The sequence below is a fragment of the Nannospalax galili genome, unplaced genomic scaffold (assembly GCF_000622305.1).
Source record: "Nannospalax galili isolate Female #2095 unplaced genomic scaffold, S.galili_v1.0 scaffold983, whole genome shotgun sequence".
Lineage (NCBI taxonomy): Eukaryota > Metazoa > Chordata > Mammalia > Rodentia > Spalacidae > Nannospalax > Nannospalax galili.
This window is the reverse complement of record NW_008350255.1, coordinates 756,851-771,942: the sequence shown is the minus strand read 5'-3', so window position 1 is coordinate 771,942 and position 15,092 is coordinate 756,851. Positions and strand designations below refer to the sequence as shown.

General features: G+C 41.8%; 1 protein-coding gene across 3 annotated transcripts in view; it reads left to right on the top strand.

The window, feature by feature from the left end:
• The window catches only part of Clint1 (clathrin interactor 1), a 66,626-nt gene that overhangs the window by 312 nt on the left and 51,222 nt on the right, over positions 1 to 15,092 (top strand). The window lies entirely within an intron of this gene.

Here is a 15,092-nt window from a genome sequence, read left to right as displayed (position 1 = left end):
CCGCGGCCTGATCATGGCGGCTGCGGCCTGGGCGCTGGCCCCCTGGCCAGGCCGGGGACCGGGGACTGACCCCGGCAGTTGCCCAACCTCCTCCCAGCCCCTTCCCGGCTCCCCGGTACTTCCTCTCCGAGCTCCTTCCCCGAGCCCTGGATGCGGATGCTTTGATCATGGGACGGGGCTGCCCCTTCACTGTGACCCAGCCTGCGAGCTTGGCTTCCTGGGCGCCAGGGCGGCCTTGGGGGCCAGGGGACGGGGTGCACCGGCCCCCAGTGCCCCCAGGGTGTAGCCCAGAGACACCCTAGGCCTCGGCTGGTATGCCCTGTACCTTGATGGACTCCTTTTATTTAATTCCTGATGAACCTGCGGTGGAGTGGGTGGGAGGTGTAACAAGTGGCCGTTGTGGACAGGCTGAAGTTACTCAAGAGGAGACTCGCCCTTCGGGTTTCTCACACTAAGTGAAAGCAGATAACCAAAGAACTACTACTCCTTTTTCCCTAACTTTTCTACTATTCGTTTTTGGTGGGTGCCAGCCTAGGAGTCGCTCGGTCCCCGGATCAAAACGTTTGCTCATTTCCCTAAAGGAAAAAAAAAGCCAGGGTTGTATCCTGCTGACTTGTTTTTAACTCCTTTCAGACTGAAGTAACTTTAAGTGTCTTAGTAAACTGGGAAGCTTGAGCATAGCAAACACAACAGTGAAATCTTCAAGGCCAGCAGGAAGCAAAATATTGAACCAGTCCTCTTCCTTTTGGGTTTTAGTGATTATGCAATAAGTGTGGTGAGAAAAACAGTTGACTTGTGCCACCCACCTAACCTGAAACCAGGAAGTGTAGATGGTAAACTTTGACACCAGAAAACAAAGTATTTTGCAGCGCCTTGGATAGTGCAACGCCTAGAACCAGTGTTTGACCATACTTTCAAGTTGACTTTGGTACCAAGAACTCAGTTAAGTGCCTAAGGAGCAGAGTTTTCAGACCCACAAAACTGGGTTCAAACTTTGTGGCCCTGGACAAATTGCTTAACTTGCAGAACCTTTGTGTTCTCTGCTTCAGAATGGAAACATACATACTTTAGGAGGTTGTGAAGATTAGGGGCTAAGGGCTTCTATTGCATGAGTCCTTATGACACAGTCTGTTTATATCTGTGTGCTTCTGAAAGATGTAGTGTTCTGCATTTGAGGTGAGATAAACTCTAGAAGTTCCAAGTTTGGAAATACTCGCTTTCATAGTTTTCTACCATTGTTCAGTTTTCTCCTTAAAGCCCTTAGATATTTATGTGGCGTTGTTTCGCTATTTATAAACTCTGTTTCTGCTTGCCAAAATGTGGTTCTTTTCCAGAGCCATGTATATTTTTAGTATGTCGTATAAGAAATACCAACTTAATTTTAAAAGCCCAAAGAAGTCTTTACAAAACTGCCTATTTCTAAGCCAGAGAGTACCTACCAAAAGAAAACTACTAAACTTTTTTTCAAGGACCCAATTTGTGATACTTCAGAAGTTAAAGTGGCTTTACATGTTTCACAGAAAACAGAAATCGGACAACCTTCCTAGCACCATTGCTCATTTCATGTTTGTTAAAATCCATGTTTGAGTCTTCAGGTTATGATGTAAATAGTTCTCAGCTCATCTAATAGATAGTGAAAAATAACTCCTGTCTTCCTTTTTACTGTTCAGTGTGGCTTGTAGACTTGAACCAAGTTACTCAGGGACATAAAAATGTTGCCACCAAGAACTTTTCAGAGCTCTTGGATATGTCTGACATACGAAGACTAAAGCGTGAGGTTATTCTGATGAGTGCTCAGGGTTTCATTTTCATCTTTGACAGGAAGAAAAGAAATTCTTTCTTGAAAATGTAAGCATCTTACAGAACCATGTATTTGTATTCCAGTTAGACCTTACACTTAAAATGCCAGGGTTGGGCATGGTGGCACACACCTTTAATCCCAGCACTAGGGTGGCAGAAGCAGGCAGAGATCTGTGAGTTCAAGGCCAGCCTGGTCTACATAGTGGGCTCTAGGCTAGCCAGGGCTTCAGATGAGGTAACTGGCAAATAAGGAAATGGTAGAGCGATTAAGAGCTGCTCTGGTAACTGGACTGTCAGAACATGATACGATATACAGACTGCTATTATGGAGTTTGGAGAAGACATGAGTTAGATTTTGGGACTGCCTTTTTAACCAGCCGTGTGTATGGTTTGAGGCAGAAAGGCATGCCTCCAGGCTTTGGGATTTTTTTTGTAAAATGATGGGACTGAGCTAGAGTAAGAGTTGTTTAAATTCAATGACTCGTTGAAGAAGTAAATTTCCATTAAGGAAACAGTAATTGAAACTAGTATTTCACACTAGCAAATACATTTTGGAAAATCATTATTCTCTAGAGACAGTTTGGGCTGAAAAGAGATTATTACTCATTTTCTTTTTTTTTAAATTTTGTTTATTATTTTTATTTTATGTGTATGCATGTATTGCCTGCATGTAGGTAAGTGCACCCGTGTCGTGCAGTGCCTGAGGAGGAAGAGGCTGTCGGATGCGCTGGGACTGGAGTTATGGTCAGTTGTTAGCTGCCATGTGGGTGCTGGAACTTGAACCCAGGTCTTCTACAAGAACAATCAGTGTTCTTAACCACTGAGCCATCTCTCCAGCCCCTGTTACTCATTTTCTAATGGTAATAAGAAGCTGATGGTACAGCTCAGTGCTGGAGCACTTGGGTGGCATGTGCAAGGCCCTGGGTTCAATCCCAGTGTGGAAGAAACTAATTTTCTTCAAAGCTAGGTGTGGCTAGGCATGGAAGCATCCACCTGTAATCCTAGGACTTGGGAGGTGGAGGCAAGAGGATCAGCAGTTCAGGGTCATTCTCAGCTACACAACCAGTTTGAGGCCAGCCTGGTCTATATGAGAGCCTCTCTTGGGGAGGGTGGGGAGTCAGTGATAGAGTGCTTGCCTAGTATATGGAAGTTCCAGATCAAAAATAAACAGAAAAAAGATAACCAATAACTATTATATTTAAGATTTTAAGCAATGAATAAGTACAGCTAGTGGTGACTTGGGAAAACTAAGACTTTGAGTGCATATCCACTAGCAAATGAGACTTGGCTCAAAAGGAGAAATTTGCTCTTTTAAAGACAATTCATTCCCTCATGCCACTCTTAGGTTTGTGTGGTAGCAGTTGTTAAGTATAATCATAGATTTCAAACACTAACTTTGGCTATTTTAAAGACTTTCTGGAAGGTCCCAGGCCATGTTGTCCTGCTATTGTTGCACCTTCTGGTGGAATTAAGTGGGTTTTGCAGATTATGGAATGGAGGCAAAACAGATAGCCATAGGCCAGCCAGGGCTCTGGGTGCCAGTTTCTGCCCACTCTAGTCAAGCTGCTCACAAAGGCAGCTGATAGGAAGGGTTAGTGGCAGCACTCTGCAAGCCAGGCTGGCTGGACCGTTGTTATTTTGTGACCTGAATTCAACACTGTAATCAAGTTGGCTACATTGATAATTGGTAATCCCACACAAGGTACAAGTTGAACATCTGCACAGCACTTACCACTTTCCTGATTTGGGAAATGTAGCCAAGGTGACAAGGTGGGAGGTCAAAGCTGTTACTTTCTGTCAAGCCCAAGTAGCCCTTTTGTTTCCTTACAAGGAATTACAATTCAGCAGCGGCCCTTCTAGGGTAATTCAAAAAGCCCTGGCTAAGGTCCTAAGGCATCAGTTCTAAATAGCCCGTTTTAAGTTAGTTTCTCAATTATGGCTTATTCCTCTTGTCTTCCTTGCTGTGTGTTGCTTGTTTGCAGTTCCTGTCTGTTTAGCTGTGTAACAGGGCTGTGGAAACAGTTTTCATCTGACTCCTTTGGGAAAGACGTTGCTGCTGCAGAGAGTAGTTTCTCCAGTTGTTTCAACAGACAGTACGTTTATTATGTGCTTGATTAGTTCTGTATTGACTGAAAAGTGCCCCGCAGACCTTCCAGAGCACTTGCCACTGCAAACATGCTTCATGTGAACATTACTGCCTTTGCTTCTCTTTCAGCCCCCTCCCTCCTGTTTTTCCTATCTTGCCAGTAAATCTCTTCGCTTCTTGGAACTTGAAACAAAGATGAGAAGGTGATTGTCAGCTTAATCTTCCCAGAACAAGTCTGCTCTGAACAGCTGTAAAGAATTATTGCTGAAACAATGGATTAATTATCCTCCTTTTCTTCCGGTAACAGGACACAAGTCAAGTCGGAATTAAAAATTTATTTCCAAAGAAAGATGATTTTAGTTTTTCTCCTACCAGCATTTCTTGGGGGGTAACTTTCTGTAGCTCAAATTAGTATATTTAGCACTACTGTCAAGGTGCTTTTAAAAGCACTTAACTGCCTCTTATCTTTTCTGTGTTCTTTAGTTTTAGTTCACAAGTAGTTTTTCATGTGTTTACTAATGTGTCCACTGAAAGCACTTTGCCGTTTTTAAGTACCTCTCACTTATTCTGGTTTTTACAGTATCCCTCCACTGCTGAATCTTTTTGTGTATACTTCTGTATTTTTCGTACTTACTTGTTTAAAAATGCCCTTAAGAAAAAAGAAAAATGGTAGAGTGCCTACTTAGAAAGGAAGCCCTGGGTTTTGTCCCCAGCACCACATAAACGTGGATATGGTGGCACGTGCCTATAATCCCAGCACTTGGGTGGTGGAGGCAGGAGGATCAGAAGGTAAGAATTCTTCTCTTACCAAGTTCTAGGGAAGTCTGGGCAAATTGAGAAAGGAGACTGTCTACATGCCCTCTGAGGGGCGTGGAGGGGGACTTTTTAAATCGTCTAGAAACTTTTATTTTCATACCAAGATCCATGGAGGAGAAATTAATTTTTTTATTATTCAAATTTCAAACATGTTGAAAAATGGAAGCACTACAGGAAGGACTCTTTGGGCACAGGACCCAGCTTCAGCAGTTTAACTTGTGTGTGCTGTGCCCTCAGCCACCACCTGCCTTTTGTGTTATTTTGAAGCAAACCCCAGATACCACATCATTTAATCCACAAATGCATTAATTCCTCAAAGGTAAGGAGTCCTCATATATTTTTATTCATTTTTGTTTTTAAGACAGGGTCTTGCTATGTAGCCCTGGCTAGCCTAGCATTCATAATGTAGCCCAGACAGCCCTCAGACTTCCAGCAGTCCTCTAGCCTCAGACTCCAGAGTGCTGGGATTACAGTATGAGCCACCATTCCCAGCTAGAAACCGTCTCCTTCAACCACAACCACAATACCAGTATCATCGCTCACACAGGTGATTCCTTGGTATCAGATGTCCAGCTCTGTATTTTTTTAATTGCTTCACAATTCATTTTTATAGATTTATTGTAGTCCAGGCTTGGTGGTGCATGCCACTAATTCCAGGACTCAGGATGTAGAGGCAAGGGGGTCTCTACATAGTGACTTCCAGGCCAGTCAGGGGTACATAGTAAGACCTTATCTCAAAAAAAAAAATTTTTTTTTGGTCTTTTTGAGACAGGGTCTCCCTGTAGCCCCAGCTGCCCTGGAAGTCACTATATAGACCAGGCTGGCCTTAAACTCATAGAAATCCTGCTTGTCTCTGCCTCCCAAGTGCTAGGATTAAAGGCATACTCCACCATGCCTGGCTTAAAAATACTTATTTTTAATTACGTGTGTGTGTGTGTGTGTGTGTGTGTGTGTGTGTCTCTGTCTGGGTGTGTGTGTGTGTGTCTGGGTGTGTGTGTGTGTGTCTGGGTGTAGGTTTGTTCATGAGCATGCAGTGCACACAGAAACGTCAAATCCTCTGGAGCTAGAGTCAATAGGCAGTTGTGAGCCACCTGATATGGGTGGTGGGAACCCAGCTTGGGTCCTCTGGAAGAGCAATGTGCACTTCAACTGCAGAGACATCTCTCCAGCTCTGCTAAGTCACTTTATGTTCTGACTATAGGTATGTCTTAGTTCTCTGTTTCCCATGGTGCTAGCAGTGAAAGCCTGGCTGCATGCATACCAAGCAGGCACTACCATACACCCCAGTCCTCTCACTCTGTAGTTCAAACTCCATCTTTTTTCCTCTTCCTACTTACTGTTATGTATTGAAGAAATAAGGTTATTTGCATTTCTCAGTCTAGATTTTGCAAATTTTACCCAATAGTGGTGTTTAAATGTTCCCCTTGTCCTCTGTATTGATTGCTTATAAAATGACAATTATATTAGTCAGTTGATGAATTCAGGTTGCAGTCTGAGAGAGCAAGGCTACGTCATAGATTGAAAGTCCGTTTTGCTGCTTGTTGTGTTTCCTGTATGAGTGGGACCCTTTTAGCACCAGCTTTTCAGTACTTAAGTTTCTGCGACAGCACACTTCTCTTACGTTTTTGTAAGGTGTCACCTCCTATGATTGTTCATTAGCTACCCTCGTGCATGTTTATCCTTGTATGCTAGCCAGAGACCTTCTCCATTGTATCTAGGTATCTCTAGGTAGTAGTTCATGGATCTGGAAGTCCTCAGTGGGGTAGAAGTGAGAAATGGATAATTACCAAGACATGAGATGGTGGACATTGAGCAGTAGCTAACTGCCCTTGCCATAAACTAAGAAGTGCTGCTGCCTGTTCTACAGGCTCGTGACCATTGAGCATGAAACCTTTAGTGCTCAACACACGATAACTTCTTGGAAGATCTGTTGTAACTGTTGTATTACAGTAATCACTGAGAATATCAAAGTGCAGTGTTGGAGAGAATGAAGAGGTGACAGACTATTTACTATTGATAAGAACTAACCCATGAGCACATTAAAGTGTATGAGAGTTTTGCCTGCATGTATGTATGTGCACCATTGCATGATTGTATGCAGTGCCCACAGAGGCCAAAAAGGATGCTAGATCCCCTGGAACTGGACTTACAAATGGTTGTTTGGTGCTGGCAACCAAACCCCAGTCCTCTGCAGGAGCAGTGAGTGCTCTTAACTGCTCAACCATTGCTCCAGGCCTTCCTAAAATTTTTTGCTTTGTTTTTGTTCTTGTTTTGTTGATGGGTTTTTAAAAATACTTATTATTTATTTTGAGAGAGTCTTACTAGACTAGAACTTGCTGTGTAACCCAACTCTGTGTCCTCTGCCTCAGCCTCCCTCTGCTCTAGTGTTGGGATTATTGGTGTGTTCCACTGTGCTTGATCTTTGTCTGAAAACACTGTTGTGGGGGCTGGATTCAGTTCCAGGTACTCACATGGCAGCTAACAGTTGTCTGTAACTCCAGTTCTAGGGGATCCGACACCCTTTTCTGTACTCCGTGGGCATTGCACTCACAGGAACAGTAACATACATGCAGACAAAACACTCATACACATAAAAATAAATAAATATTTGAAAAAAAAACACTGGGGCTCGAGAGATGGCTCAGCAGTTAAGAGTACTGGCTGCTCTTGCAAAGGACCTGGGTTCAATTCCCAGCACCCACATGGCAGCTAACAACCATCCATAACTCCAGTTCCAGGGGAATTTGATGCCCTCCTTTGACCTCCAAGGGCATTGCACAACATGGGTGCACCTACCTATATGCAGGCAATACATTCATACACATAAAATCAAAATAATAAGAACAGAAAAAAACACTGTTATGATTGTACCAAATATAGATGCTTTAATATTGTGAGGCATATTGTAGAATTTTCTTTGGAAAGATGTGTTGAGGACCAAAGTATTTGTGAAGAAACATAGTAGTCTCCACCTGCTATGTACCATGTTGCTCAGTTTGTTTTTTTCCTTATGATTTTAAAAATATTGCCAATATAAATCATTTCTTCTAAAACAGAAAAAAGATTCTATGAATGCAAACTGGAGCTGACATTTTATCCTTAACCTGGGCAGTATTAAGAGAAAGAACCCTCTCAAATATGTGATAACAAATACATGGTCTCTTTATTGAGATACTTATTTTTATTGATGTGTATGTGTATGTGCCTCTCTGAGTTGTGTGTACAAGGAGACCTGGGTTGGGGGTGGTCAGATCCTCTGAAGTTAGAATTACAAGTGATTGCTGGAAACTGAACTTAGGTCTCTCTTCAAGAACAGTAAGTGCTCTTAACCATTGACCATCTCCAGCCCCAAATACATGGTCTTAACAGTGAATGAGTAGGTGTGCAAGGAAAGTGTGTTCTAGGAAGACCTTTCCAATTCTGTATTCCCTGAATCAGCAGCAAAGTCTTCACTCACTGAGGCCTTTCACTCTGAAAATTAAATACAGGTAAAGAAATACAACATATTCCTATGTTGGAGCCAAAATATAACTTTTTACTTCCAGGTAAGCTAAGCAAATGATTTATTCCATACAAATGATGCTCTTAGTGTGCAGTGAATATGAAAGTCAGAGTGTCATGTATCTTTCACACTGGCCTCTCACTCCTTTTGTAGCTGAGGTTTATCATCAGCTTCTTATCCTCCTGCCTTCATCTCCCAAGTACCAGGATTACCAGTACGAACCATCACACCTGGATCTTGCAGGGCTAGGTTCTAATACAGGGACTTTCCATCCCAACTCAGTTTTTTATAACTTTCACAGAAACTGACTATAATTTGGTAGATTTACATTCATGCTTCTGAAAAGTTTCATTGAGTTTTCATCTTAATAGCTTTATGTTTTTATAGTAGAAAATGATACACATTGTAAGTTTAGTTTTTTTGTTTTTCTTGACATTTGTTCTCATGCATTTTTAGCAAATCTTTGAAGGGTAGTGCATCCATCAGGCTTACTGGGTTTTTTTGTTTGTTTGTTTTTAATTTTTCTCATATTACTTGTCTGTTTGTTTGTTTGTCTGAGACAGGGTCTCCCTGTAGCCCCAGCTGGCCTGGAACTCACTATGAAGACCAGGTTGGCCTTGAACTCACAGAGATAGCTTGTCTCTGCCTCGACTGCTGGGACTAAAGGCGTGCACCACCACGCCCTGCTATATGTCTTTGTTTTTAAGCCAGGGCCTCTTTATATATCCCAAACTGGCCTTGAACTTAGTTACACTCCTGCCTTGTAAGTTGATCCTTGTTAGAGGGTTTATCTTTTAAATCAGGGTATTGCTAATGATGAAAGCCAATAGTTGTTGATCATTTGCCATGTACCAAGTACTAAGGGAATTAACAGTTTTCTTCCTTCCTTTCCTTCCTTTCCCTCCCCCCCTCCCTCCCCCCCTCCTTTCTTTTCTCTTCACCCCCGCCCGCTTCTTTTCAAGACTGGGTCTCCCTGTAGCCACAGCTGGCCTGGAACTCACTATGCAGACCAGGCTGGCCATGATCTGCCTGCCTCTGCCTCCCGAGTGCTGGGATTAAAGGCATGCCCAGCTCAGTTTTCTTTTATTAGAAGAATGGTTTTTTGTATTCTTTGATGATTTAATACATGTATACAATATACAATGTATCTTAATTGTTTCCACCCCCTCAGCAGCCCACCCCCCACCCCCCGTGCTCATTTTTTCTAATGAGGAAATTCTGCAGGGAATCCAGGAATCTTCCACAGTTGCACACCTGGAAAATAGTGTAGGTTTAAATCACAGTGCTCTGCTTTCAGATCATATATTTAAGTCTTTGTTAATTTTTTCCAAAGCATCACTTACACACACACACACACACACACACACACACACAAACACACAATTGCCTCATTTCATTAACATGAACATGATTCACTAGTGTATCTTTTTTTGATGGGGGTTGGGTTTTTTTGAGACAGGGTCTCTCCATAGTCCTAGCTGACCTGGACCCTGCTATGTAGAACAATCTGGCCTTGATCTCACAGAGATCTGCCTGTCTCTGCCTCTGCAGTGTTGGGATTAAAGATATGTGCCACCATGCCCAGTTTAACATATACCTTTTTCAAATTAAAAATTACTTGGAGGCCTGGTAAGATGATTCAGCAGGTAAAGATGCTTGCTGCCAAGCTGATGACCTGAGATTGATCCCGAATCTGCACGATAGGAGGAGAGAACCCACTTCTGCAAGTTTTCCTCAGACCTCCACACACACTGTGGAACATGCAGATACACACACACACACACACACACACACACAGAGTAAATAAAAATGTAACAAATATTTAAAAAAGAAAATGCCTACCTCATGTACAAAACCAGAGGGAATCATATTAGTCCAACACTTAATGACAAATTACACAGACAGTATCTCTGCATGAGTTCATATGTACAGCTGAAGGCTACATAACAAGAAACAGTGCCAGACAGGAGAAGCCTTCCTTTGAGTTGTTGGCCAGGGTGGTCCAAGAGACTCCTAAAATTACACAGGCTATTGCCAGTGATGGCCTCCCAGAACTTGAAGGTAAGACCCTACTGCTGAAGACAGAACATACTTCAGACACAGGATTTGGAGCAATGGAGCTGGAACTGACCTGGAAGCCACTTCCCCTGAAGGCTAGCTCTCATAGCTTTGGAGAGCACTATGCAAGGTGCTAAGGGAGAACATCAAGTGATGGTCCAACGCCAGCTTTAAGAACAAATAACCACATCAGTGACTGGCACAACATATGACATTGGTGCAGTGGTGTCACTTTTATCTTGGGGGCAGTTAACAGCTACCTAATTGGACTTAAAGCCCACTCAATGATAGGAACCTCATGTGATACTGTAAACACAGTCAAATATACCTGACAGATCTTAGAGAAAAGCCCAAAACTGTCACATCCCTAGACTAATGTAATTTCTTACTATGTGCAAAATATGCATCCTTATATTTACAGACAGATATCCCAGTCACCACTCATCAAAGAAACTTCTTTTGTACCAGACAGAGCTTATTATAGAGTTCCACAACTGGTCATACACAGAGATTGTCTGTGAATTGCCCAGGCCTAAATGGCACATCTGTAGTGCAACCTCTGCACCGAAGGCTCATGTAACATAGAACAAGGGATAAAGACACTAATGTATCTCAAGTCTCATTAGTGAAGCTCCCTCATGCAACAGAAGGCCAGGAACACAAAAGGTCACAGATGGCAAAAGCATAGAGATTGAGACTGGAGAATGCTGGTCCTTGTACAGAACTGTATTAAACTTCACCCACCCAGGGCTCAGGGACCATTGTAGAAGAGGGGGTGGAAAGATTGTAGAGCCAGGGAGGAGGTACATGACCATATGGAAATAGAGTCCTATAGGCTCATGGGACCCTGTTCATTTGAACCTACAGCAATGTTGTCAGCATGCACAAAACCCATGCAAACTCAAGCAGACAAAAACCCAGCATAGAACTGGGGAAATGGACAGCAGACCTCAATCTTAGCTGAAGAAATATTGGCAACTGATTACCTCTGGGTGAGGAGGAGCTGATCTTCCTAAAGTGAGGGACTCTAGATAGGCTGACTAGACCTCAGTAGATGAACTTGTACTGGGGAACATCTGGGAACACTAACTTGACGCAATAGGCCTTAACACAAATGACAGAATGCATGAATTCCAGTTGGGGGGAAGGCTATGGGAGGGTGCCAGTGGGGAAGGGGGTATAAAGATAATTAAGATTGATTGAAGTGTTCTGTATATGGGGCTAGAGAGATGGCTCAGCGGTTAAGAGCACTGACTGCTCTTGCAGAGGACCTGGGTTCGATTCCCAGCATCCACATGGTGGCTGTGAACCATCCTTAACTCCAGTTTCATGGGAATCTGAAGCCCTCTTCTAACCTCCGTGGCATTGCAGGACACGGGTGCACTCATACATGCAGGCAGTACGTACACATAAAATGAAAATAATAAAAAGATATTTAAAAAAAAAGAAGTGTTCTGTATGAAAATACACAAAAATTAAATTTAAAAATTTATTTTAAAAAAAAGAACATTTCTTATAAAAAGTATATACTGTTTAAGACTTAGAACCAGGGCTGGGAATAATGGTACATGCCTTTAATCTCAGTACTCAGGAGGCAAAGGCAGGCAGATCCCTATAAGATTGAGGCCAGCCTGATCTACATAGTGAGTTCCAGACCAGCTGGGGCTACAGGGAGACCCCCATTTCAAAAAACAACAAATATTTAGAAGTAGACGTGGCGAGAGCATGGCTCTTTCCCCATGTACCTTCCATAGAAGAGAATGTGGTGGCCCTTTGCAGTATTCTAAACAATGTCGCTTATGTTAGTTGACCCTCAATAAAGGGAAGGAAACAGGTGTTTTTGTAAGTGAAGAAGAAAATCATATGGTCATGAAGACATTCTCTGTCAATAGTGTGAAAAACCTCAGGTTCATGAGCTGGATCATGCTGCAGAATGAATTTTTAATCCTTTGGTTTTCGTGCTGTGATCCAATTTGATAATAACTATACTGCTGTGTTATATTTGATTTATGTATGCCTTTTCCTCATTTTTCTTGTGACCATTTAGAAATAACTGTCTAGGTACTATGCTTTGGAACAGGTTGTAAATATTTAAATGTTACATAGTAACTGAAGATACGTTATTGGCATCCTTACTAATCTTTACCATACTTTCTAAGAGGCTTATTAAATATCTACCAAGAGCCCTGCAGGGTGATGTAAGACCTCAGTTCTAGCCAACTCTGATTCTATAAAGTTGCACATAAAGAAATGGAGCATGATCCGGGAGGTATGGCTGTTCCAGTTTGTATACTTTAAATACTATAGAAAATCAGACTAGGAAACAAGGTTGAACAAAAGCATAATGAGGGTCCTAATATTTTAAACATGTGTTTGCAGAGAGGAATACTAAATAAGGTATAAGGCTTAGAGCCCAAAGTCCAAAACACAGGTTGTCTGACCTAAGCTCACTGATAAGCTAGTCCCAGATGGGGACAAAGCCTAGGGTGATACCAGTGAGCATTTCTATTGTGAAAGAAAGGAAGTCCTCATCTGTCCTAACTAAGTCATTTATATCCCGTAATTTGAGATATAGGGTTTTGTTTTTAAATTTGTCAGCCTTATGTCAAAGAAGTTGAGCCTAATTTTGAGGATTTGGTAATGCATCTGAATTTAATCATGGTGAGACATGGAAAAAAAAAGCTGGGTTTCAGTGGCACACACCTGCCATCCCAGCATTTGGGAGGTACAGACAGGAGGACCAGGAGTTCAAAGCCAGCCTCTAGTAAGTTTGAGGCTAGCCTGGGCTACATGAGACTTTGTTTAGGTTTACAAAGGTGGTAGCACAAACTTAGCACAGGATTTCTCATATAATTCTGTTAGGATTTTAGAATCATATACATTCAATATAGTGTTTGATATTTGGTATTGTATCTGAATTTATTGGGTAGACATGACAAAAATCTATAAGTGATAGTGTCAAAATACAGAATGAAGTATTTATGTGCACAAAGACAGAATCTTCACGTGTCCTGGCACTTCAGAATGTCCCGTTAGGTCATTCTCTTAGAACTATTAGATGATGTTCTTCAGAAGGTTTGCTGATTTTAGATATTGTTTTAGAATTTTCTTCCTTAGGAGTAAGGTAATATATTTGGTAAAACTATCTTAACAGAATGTTTTAAATAGGATGCCACCTATTTAAAAAGGTAATTGGTCATCAAAAGGTAAAGCTGTTCAGATTTCTTTGGGTTTCAATTTTATTCTTCAGTAAAGAGTAGTTTGATTGGTTGGGGAGACTTCTGTGTACATTGGGCATAGAGTCTGCCTTTGGAACTGTTAGAGGATGAAATGAGGATCACCTCATTGAGGAAACATTGTGTTCGGTAAATTTTTGTTCTTTTGTTTCTTTAATATTGTCATTGAAGGATAGCTCTAAAAGTATCACCCAGGGCCAGTGAGCTGTCTCAGCAGGTGAAAGTGCTGCCAAGCTTGGTGACATGAGTTTACTCCCTACAACCCACATGATGGAAGAGAGAACCAATTCCCACAAGTTGTCTTCTCCCCCCCAATAAATAAATGTTTTTAAGAAGTTATGACCCAAAGGTTTCAAAGTTACATACCAACAGCTTTTCAGGTTAGCTCTAATTCATAGAAAATTTAAATTTAGTGGGGTTTTTTAAATATGATTTTAACCTCTTAAAAGGTATCATTCTTACTATTAAAATTACCTTAGTGGCTATTTTATTATACCTATAAAAACTAGAATTGAGATCTATTGTGCAAGTACAATTCTTAAGCTGTATTCATTTAAAATATTTTGGATATTTGATGTGTTGGTGAACTGGTTTAGCTATGATCTCTCCTCCCCCACAAGAATGTCACCCTCTCCTCTGAAAAAACATTAATGTACTGAAAAGCAACTAACCTGTGCAATCAGCTTTATTAAGATGAGTCACACTATATGAAATTACCCATTTGACATTGCTGAGTGGGACTTAGTACATTTACAGCAAGGAGTGATAATGAGGGTGTGTGTGTGTGTGTGTGTGTGAGAGAGAGAGAGAGAGAGAGAGAGAGAGAGAGAGAGAGAGTGTTTCCAAGGCTGGTCTCAAACTTACTATGTAGCCAAGGATGACTTTGAGCCTCTTATCTCTGCCTCTGCCTCCTCAGTGCTAGGATGATAGGTGAGTGCGGGGAAGACCTCTGTGAACTGGGAAGGGAGCCCAGGACCTCCTGCATCCTAGACTTGCACTTTACCAACAGAGCATCTCCGCCCTCTAATTCTATCTGGTGGTTGTTTTTTTGAAACAGGGTCTCCCTGTAGCCCTAGCTGGCCTTGAGATCGCTGTGGGGAATTAGACTGGGATTAAAGGCATGTGCCACCCCCACCCCCGCCCCCATGAGTTCTTTAGACTTTGTATTTTGAAATTAAAGTTTTAGGAATTATAAAAGGAACACATCTAAAGCCTTTATCTTGTTCACCAACACTTACATACTTGTTTGTGATCCTTCCCTCCTATGTGTGTCTGTGTGCATGTGCTCTGACCTGTTTGAACAGAGGTTACTCAAATCTTGCCCTTCTTCAGTACTTGCAGCATGCAAGCTTTCCACCATCTGAGCAACATCACCAGCCTGGCTTCATAAGTTTTAAATCTCAAGCACAATTTAGGAAGAAGGCTACCTATCTGTTTCTCTGTTTTTCTCACTCCCCCAGCAATCAATTATTTACAGATAAAAGTCAAAGTATATTTATTCTGATTGTGTCAATAAAATAAAACACTTTATAGAATGCATTATTCCTAATATTTGCTGTTCCAGGCTTACATCTGTAATTCATGTACTTCTGAA